This window comes from Staurois parvus, unplaced genomic scaffold (genome assembly GCF_062004578.1).
Source record: "Staurois parvus isolate SC_StPar_1 unplaced genomic scaffold, SC_StPar_1.0 ptg000184l, whole genome shotgun sequence".
NCBI lineage: Eukaryota > Metazoa > Chordata > Amphibia > Anura > Ranidae > Staurois > Staurois parvus.
Window position 1 is genome coordinate 4,861,137 of NW_028317980.1, and position 8,951 is coordinate 4,870,087.

At 36.0% G+C, this 8,951-nt stretch overlaps 1 long non-coding RNA gene across 1 annotated transcript; it reads right to left on the reverse strand.

The window, feature by feature from the left end:
- Positions 1–982: 982 nt before the first annotated feature.
- Positions 983–8,649, reverse strand: LOC149462149 (uncharacterized). The gene is made up of 2 exons (XR_016312709.1): positions 7,686–8,649; positions 983–3,930 (listed from the first exon to the last, which is right to left on the reverse strand). It is a non-coding gene; the product is annotated as an uncharacterized LOC149462149 (long non-coding RNA).
- Positions 8,650–8,951: the final 302 nt, after the last annotated feature.

Below are 8,951 nucleotides of genomic sequence, written 5' to 3' on the forward strand. Positions count from 1 at the left end.
CTCATGGTCCCTAGCTGTGATTCCTTAGACTGTTCTGAAGCTAGCTCATAGACCCCAACTGGGAGAGTTTAGCCTGTGCTACATTTACAAGGAAAAAAGTGCCCTATGGTAAATGTTACTGAGTGTTTTGAAGAATTCCATGCCCTAAAAGTTCTACAAGCAATCAATTACAAAAAGACAAGGACTTGTGCTTAGGTGCAGTGCTGGGGCAAGTTATCCAGTGCCAAGGACAAAGGTGCAAAAATGCGCCCCCATCCCCAGTTCGTTATGTGTAGGCTTAATGGAACTGTCACTACTCCTGTCCCTTGCCACAGAAGGAAGGTCCCCCCATCCCTACAGCAAGCCATTGCACCCTGGGCAGTCTTTCCTTCATCCCACCCCTCGTCCTGGCCCTGAAATTTCTAACCAAAGGGCCAGTTTACTATCCTTCAGAACCAGGAAGCCCACTTTAGCCTGTCCAAATTTTTGATGCAATAAACAGTTCTAGACTCTGTAACCACTCGTGTGGTGCCTGTTAAGGTTCTCATTTTTCCAGGTCATGACTTATCTAGTAGTAGTTAGTCACATTCAACTGAACTTGATCTGTAAAGTTGAAGATGTTTCATAGTAGGTCCAAGCCACTTCTTAAGTTCTAATGAGCGTGAGTGGGCCCTCAGCATCCTCATTTATTATGCATCACTGCTGGTCCACCATTGTGCATGATGACGTCAGAGTGCTTGCCACCGATGGCCAGAGTGTCTAAAAGAATTTATTTCAAAAGACAGGCCACACATGATGGCATTAGAGTGCTGCTACCAACAGGCAATGGTGGTTATTTACTAAACATCCACTATCTCTTGCGCTCAAGGACTCAGACCAGAGGAAGATTATTTAACAAACAGTATGTTTATGCAATGCTGATCAGAGGTTGCGCAGCTCTATCATGAAGCTGGGGAAGCTTGATAAAACTGTAGACGGGGATAAAAGAAAGCGTGTACCAACCTTGCGCATTACCTCAGTAAACAATGAGTAATTTTATTAAAGAAATATATTCACAAGAGTAGTGATAAAACAGGCATAAAATAACTATAGTCCACACAGGGTTACAGGTCACATGCAAATTCCATCCAAATGGGAGATAAAAGCTAACACGTTTCGAAGGGTGGTCCCTTCTTCATCAGAGCTGGGTTTGGCAGATAACAAAGCCTCAATTCGGCAGAGTTCCCATAGCTAGGATGCATTCAGCCACTGAGTGTCAGTATTACAGCCTCTGACACTCAGTGGCTGAATGCATCCTAGCTATGGGAACTCTGCCGAATTGAGGCTTTGTTATCTGCTAACCGCGGTACCTCCACCAACCAGCATACCTCTGTTACCTCACTCCCATTAACAGAATGATATCCCCTAGACTTATAGCACGGACCACATGCCTGTGTTAACTCTTCCTCTCCTGTACCGTGTGGCTAGGCTGAGGGCCTCCGTAACGCTGGTCTGCCCCCTGTTGCCATGGGAGATGGCCTGCTCAGGAGGGAGCCCCATCACTACTAGAGGACCTATCACCTTAGCAGGTACCACGCCTAACTGGTTGCTTTGTGTCTTGAATGCGTACTTAGTTGCCTTTAGCAAGGACCTTGTTCTTCCTTTGCATTCTGAGTTGACACCGTAGTATAATGCAGCCTTTCTCAAACAGGGTGCCCAGGCACCCTGGGGTGCCTTGAAGTTTCTTCAGGGGTGCCTTGGCAAAATGTCTAAAAATTCCCCAAAACTTGTATACAAGCCAACGGGTGGAACAAGCCCCCCTTTTAGTTACACAAAGCCACAGGTTTTCATTGTGCACCAATATAACCTTCTATCCACGTCCTGACAACCAATGACATCATCAGTTGATAAGGAGGATGTGAGATGCCTACACAGCATCCTAGTTTGCCCCTCTCCATCACTGCTGGGGTCACATTATCTCAGTGATGGAGAAAAACTGAGGGAGAAGAGAAACATTGGAATACTACTCAGTACCAGTGTGCAAAAGTGTATTTGCTTTGGAAGAATAAATCACCTCTAATGTTGAGTGTCCTACATACAGTTGCAAGAAAAAGTATGTGAACCCCTTGGGATTACGTGGAGTTTTGCATGAATTGGGCATAAAATTAAACCATGGCAACATCTAATGTTTGTGTAGTATTATGTTCAGCAGACTGTGTTCTTCTATTGTTGTGACTTAGATGACGTTCAGAGCACATTTTATGCCCAATTCATACAAAACTCCACGTAATCCCAAGGGGTTCACATACTGTAAAATATCGTATTGTCTCGATATTTTCTTAACTTGTATTGATGAGAAATGTTCAGATAGAAAGTCCTTCCATTTCTTGTATAAACTCAAAAAGATGATTTAATAATAACGTTGCATAAAATTAGAAATAAAATATTGGAATACAGAATGTTTAAATAAAGTCCAAAAAGTATAGTTAAGTTCTTAATAATAAAATTGTATGTAATTGTGTGTGTATAATATGAATGTGTGTAGATATGAGCAAGCAGCTCCCTTCCTTGCTGTCCAAAGAATGTAAGCTTTAAACCTTTGTCCTGCTCTAGAAAGCAATCCAGCCCCCACCTTTTCCTCAAAATGGGCTGATATACTTGTAGTCCCACAAAGATAATTGGAAACAGATGTATATATATATAACAAACCCTCCAGCCTACTTCTCTCAAAGTCTGAGTGTAACTTTATCTCTTACATAGATGGGGGAGGATGGTAGACCAATTGCTACCATATGTGGCTTGAATGTAAAGGAAACCCAAGATATATGTTCATATATAAATTCACAAACTATGAAGTCTAATTACTCACTTTTCCCAATCTAGAACAAATATAAATATAATAACTCAATTATTCTATTAAGATCCAACTCATTCATACTTATGTTAGTACTGTTAATAAGAAGATATTAGGTATTAGGTTAAGGAAAGCTTCTAACATTTCCCTCTCAAAATGATCGATTTTATCGAATCTTAATCATTTTCCTTATCTTAATCCATTTATACACATCCTTGTCACTTTCGTATCCATTCATGCGTTTTTGGATCTTAAGATAATTGATCTGAACTTATCTTCAATTTGATTCTATAATGGGAAAACAAATTCTTTGATAAACCTTTTGTTATGTATCACATAAAAATATTTTTACCCTTATTATTTTCCTTTTACCAAATAATTCATCCCCTTAATAAATGTATAACTGTAACATTATAGTACAATACTTTAAAATATGTCACTTAAAAAATAGATGTTTCATATTTTCCCTCCAAAATGTGTGTAGCACACAATTCTATAATCCATACATTTTTCAAATTACCTTATCAACATTTAAACATAACATATGTTCTCTAACTTCAATCCATACATGTATATCAAATGATTTTTTTTTTTTTTAAAAAAAACATAAATGTAAAGCTTGCGTAAGTTTCTCTATATGTACCTTAGAAAAACTTATCTCTAGCTTAATTAACAACAGATGTTCTAACTAATTAGAGTGACTCTGTTGTAACAAAAGTTTAACCCTTTCACTTCTGAAAATACATCGTGTATGATTGCAAATGTTCATGTGAAAACTGATCTCATCTTGATATGGTAAACATATGTCAAAATAAAATGTTCACACATAAAAACCAATATATCTGATGAATGAATTATTTCATCAGTAGTCAAAAGTCAGTTGTTTTATAAGTTCTTCCTCTATGAGATGCCTTGAGATGTCTTGTCTTCTTCTAGCACTCTGTAAAGTTAAAATAACTTTATTGAACATAAAAAGAACAACAAAAACAATGATGAATGAAATTCTTGTTGCAAAGCTTCTTCCAGAATAAATTTCCTTCTTGGAAAATGTGTTATCATCTGAAAGGTTTAGAAATATTTGAGTTTTCTTCCTTTAACAGTTACTCTTAGGTCATTTCCTGTAACAGAAATGCAGTATCATTATTTTGGCATTGAAAATTTTACATTGATTAATCCTCTTACATTTATCTGTTAATATTACATATCACAATCACAAACATTTCTAGTTATGACATGGAAGACATATTTTCATTATAACACTTCTTATTGACTTGTAGTGTTCTATTTTAGAATGCGGGCACTTCCGCCTAACAACACTAGGGTTGCTGATGCAAATCCCAACCATGGCATCACCTGCCTGGAGTTTGTATGTTCTCCCTGTGCTTGTGTGGGTTTTCTCCAGGTACTCCGGTTTCCTCCCACACTCCAAAGACATGTTGGTAGGAGAATTGGCTCCTATCTAAATTGGCCCTAGTATGTGTATGTATGACTGTGAGTTAGGGAATTTAGATTATACACCTCTTGAGGGTTAGGGACTTATGTGAATGTACTATATATGTAAAAAGCACTACATATAAAATAGTAAAATTGACGACGCTATATAAGTACCTGAAATAAACAAAAATAAATATAACAGGACGCTACATCTCCATTATTGGTCATGATTTAAAACCTTGGTTTCAAAACCAAAGAAAGGTTTTGTATCAACCCAGAGATGACAAAGGATCATGCCTTTGATCTTATCTCTATAAAATTGGAAAAATGCGTAACTGTTTTCTGTGTTGGCTCACTTCTTGTAGTGTAAGACTGATCTGCAGTAATACATACTGGTTTCAAACTTTTCTCAGTTCCTATGTTGAAAACATGAGGTACAAACTTCTCACCTACAGCTGTACAAACATGTGTTGGTATGTTTTCCTGAAAAGGTCTTTTTGTTACTTCTATCTGTATGTGTTTGGATGACAGTGTTTTGTACCATATAGGATACTTTTCACGATAATTGTCTGTTGAACCATCTTCCTCTAGGAGTTTCAGTGATGAATCAGGTGTCTGTAATATGATCTTACTTGACCTCACAATGTTTTCTGTTACCTTGACTGCAAAGAAAACACTTAACAATTTTTTCATATGTGCATCAAAGTTTTTCTCCATATTTGTCAAAGTTCTTGAGAAGAAACCTATTATTTTCTTATTATCTTCTTTTAATTGTGACAAAGTTGCTGAGATTGCATTATTGGAAACATTGGTTTCTAAAACAAAAGGAACTTTACTACAAAACTCAACAGTACTTAATGTAGTAGCATTCTGCAAATCCCATTTCAATAGTTCAAAAGCTTCTTTCTCAGTTTGATTCCATTGATCAAACACACCAGCTTTTTGTCTCAAACGATCAAATAATGATCTAGACTTTTCTGCAAAATTGGGTATAAAATCTTTACAATGATTTACTTCACTCAAAAACTGATGCAAAGCCTTGCGATTTGTTGGAATTGGATAAGCAGAAATAGTTTTAACTTTTTCTTGCAACATCTGTCTCTGTCCATGACTAATTTGCATATGAAGGAATTCCACCTGTCTTTTCATCAACTGAACTTTCTCTGTATTCAATTTCAATCCTGCTGTTTGTAACAACGTAAATATTTCAGACAAAAGAGTGATATGTTCAGTTCTATTTTGTGTAGACAAGAGAAGCTTGTCTACATGCTGGACAATACATTCTGGCCTAGAGAATTTAGATAATATTTTTCCCAAATACTCATGAACAATCCCATCACTTAAATCTAAGCCTGGGGCTAATCTTGTGAATGTATACGTTTCTTTGTTGAAGCTAAAGGCAAGTTTATATTGACAACTCTTAGCTAAGGGTACTGACAAATGGCTATTGGCAATTTCAAGTACTGAGAATATTTTGGCCTTGGCATCCAGATGTGACATTATGTTACAATCAGGAACAATAGATCTGTTATTTGTGATGCATTTGTTCAATGTCCTGAAATCAACTGATAAAGAATATGAATTATCAACTTTGATAGGCCAAATACAATTATTCACCACTGATTGTACTTTCTTTAAAATACCTTGCTGTAAAAACTCATCTACAATGGAAGAGATTGGATTAATTGATTCTAATGGCAATTTGTATTGAGGTTGAGGCTTAGGGTCTCTACCTTCAATGTCAACATCAAAATCCTTAAACAAACCTACATCATTTTTGCTTCGACTCCAAAGATCTGTATGTGATATAACCAATTGTTCCAATTCAAGATTGGTTCCTGTATGTGGCCATTTATGATCTGAAGACATGTCAGCAGTTGCTGTACAAATACTTCCAACATTACAGTACATGGAAGAATCAATTGATGTTGATTTGGGCCTTCCACTTTCATCCAATAAATGTGGAGCAACATATTCCAACAGTAAAGAAGAAGAATCTCGATTTGATCCTGATTTAAATGTCGGCAATGGCAGTAAACCATTCCTATTAATGACAACAGCACTGTTTACCATATTGTTTAAGCTGTTGTTGACTCTCAGTGAACTGATCTTTTTAACTTCTGAGGCATAAGGCAACTCAGACAGACTATTGTTGGAACATGGAGGAGCAGATTGTTCAGAAATTATATTTTGGTCTTCTAATTCCAAAGTTTTTCTTTGTAAATCTAATTTATAATGAATACAATCTCTTTTCAAATGACCAAATCGTTTACAATAGAAACAAATAGTATTTCCTGTCTGCTCTGAGACTCTCGTCCTGCCTGTGACGTGTTCATCATCATAACTGGGTGTGGCTAAGCACATGGTCTCTCTCTCTTCTCCATTTTGAACAATTAAACTTTCCTTCTTCTGATTGTTTAATTTAAGCCTTCTAAATGTATCTATAACTTTAGCTGCGTGATCTAAATCATTTTTTCCAGTAGCAATAATAACAGATGCTGGATCAAGATACTTGAATTTTTTAACAAAAGCATTTACCATAGAAGGAGTCTCATTGTCTAAATTAAATATCATTTTGTATACTTTAGAAAATCTATTTTTAAATTCAAAAGGATCATCATTAATCGTAGCTCTTAAGGAGTCTAAGATTTCCAAAGAAGGAATTTCCTCTCCAGTAGTAAATTTCAATAATTGACGTAGTCGGTCTGATGCATTGCTATGCATTTCCTCATCATCCTCAATATATGGCGTTTTGATTAATCTACATGCCATAACGCTGGGGAGCCATAAACAGAATAGAAAATTTCTTTGCTCCTGATTTAAACAAAAATTATTACAAAAATTTTCATAAACCTCCATGTTATAGAAAGCATCGGCGTCCATATCATAGGCTGGCATATCCTTCAAAATTTTCATGAGCTGATCAAGGATTTTAAGATTAAGTTTTGCAACTTTATCCCTTAATTTTCTCTTACACATTTCTTCCTGATCTATAGGGTCTCCTTCTATAGACTGGATCTCTGGTACAAAAGAGTATTGTTTCTCTGCCTTAGTATTCACACAAATTCTTTTTACATCATTCTGCAGGTCAGATAACTGAATGTCTTTTGTTTGAATTGCACTTTGCAGATCATCTATTTGCTCAGTCAAAATCTGGCAATTAGCACATACACTGCTCTGATCTTGCTTCATTACACAATCAGCAGTCTTAGGAACATCAAAAATCATGGCGTTAAAAACATTAACTAACTTCATTACATTTCTAACTTGTTTGCTCAGTTTCTTAAAGGAAAACTTAGATTTTTCTATCTTAATATTAGCCTGTAAGCATTCATTATACATGTACCGCCAAAGTTCATTATCTTTAACAAATGTAGACAGATTCTTGAATTCTAACTTACTCTCTCTAGATAATTCATCAATAAAATCCATTACTTACCAATTAATAAGGTCTTTCTTTACATAACGCGTCTTTTCTCTCTTGGCGGGAAATGACATCACCAAGGAACAGCGTTGCTTGCAATTGCGCAAAATTCTCACCAATTCTGCTTTTAGGTTCTCGATTATGCCGACGATTCATCTGTTGCAGACTTTACTTCTCCTGAAAGCTTGAGTTCATATTTTGCTGAATTTGCAAACAACTTCCCTCTCAGCAAGATGAAGAAGAAAAAAGTCAAAAATAAGCGATCGGCGGAAACGAATCGAACTGGAGGCTCGCCACTGTAAAATATCGTATTGTCTCGATATTTTCTTAACTTGTATTGATGAGAAATGTTCAGATAGAAAGTCCTTCCATTTCTTGTATAAACTCAAAAAGATGATTTAATAATAACGTTGCATAAAATTAGAAATAAAATATTGGAATACAGAATGTTTAAATAAAGTCCAAAAAGTATAGTTAAGTTCTTAATAATAAAATTGTATGTAATTGTGTGTGTATAATATGAATGTGTGTAGATATGAGCAAGCAGCTCCCTTCCTTGCTGTCCAAAGAATGTAAGCTTTAAACCTTTGTCCTGCTCTAGAAAGCAATCCAGCCCCCACCTTTTCCTCAAAATGGGCTGATATACTTGTAGTCCCACAAAGATAATTGGAAACAGATGTATATATATATAACAAACCCTCCAGCCTACTTCTCTCAAAGTCTGAGTGTAACTTTATCTCTTACATAGATGGGGGAGGATGGTAGACCAATTGCTACCATATGTGGCTTGAATGTAAAGGAAACCCAAGATATATGTTCATATATAAATTCACAAACTATGAAGTCTAATTACTCACTTTTCCCAATCTAGAACAAATATAAATATAATAACTCAATTATTCTATTAAGATCCAACTCATTCATACTTATGTTAGTACTGTTAATAAGAAGATATTAGGTATTAGGTTAAGGAAAGCTTCTAACACATACTTTTTCTTGCAACTGTATGTGGATGTTGCTGAGTTATATACTATTATAATAGTATTTCACATTTTAGAATGGGGTGCCCTTTTAAAATTATGGACAGTCTTAAGGCACCCAATTTTGGAATGGGGTGCCTAAAGACTGTCCATAATTTTAATGGGTGCCTCTGGACTGTCCATAATTTTAAAGGGTGCCTTGACTGAAAAAAGGTTGAGAAACACTGGTGTAATGTACTTTTATACCCCTCTAGTGCTTTACAGGCCCAGGTTCTTTTGGATACGCCAGAACCAATATGCA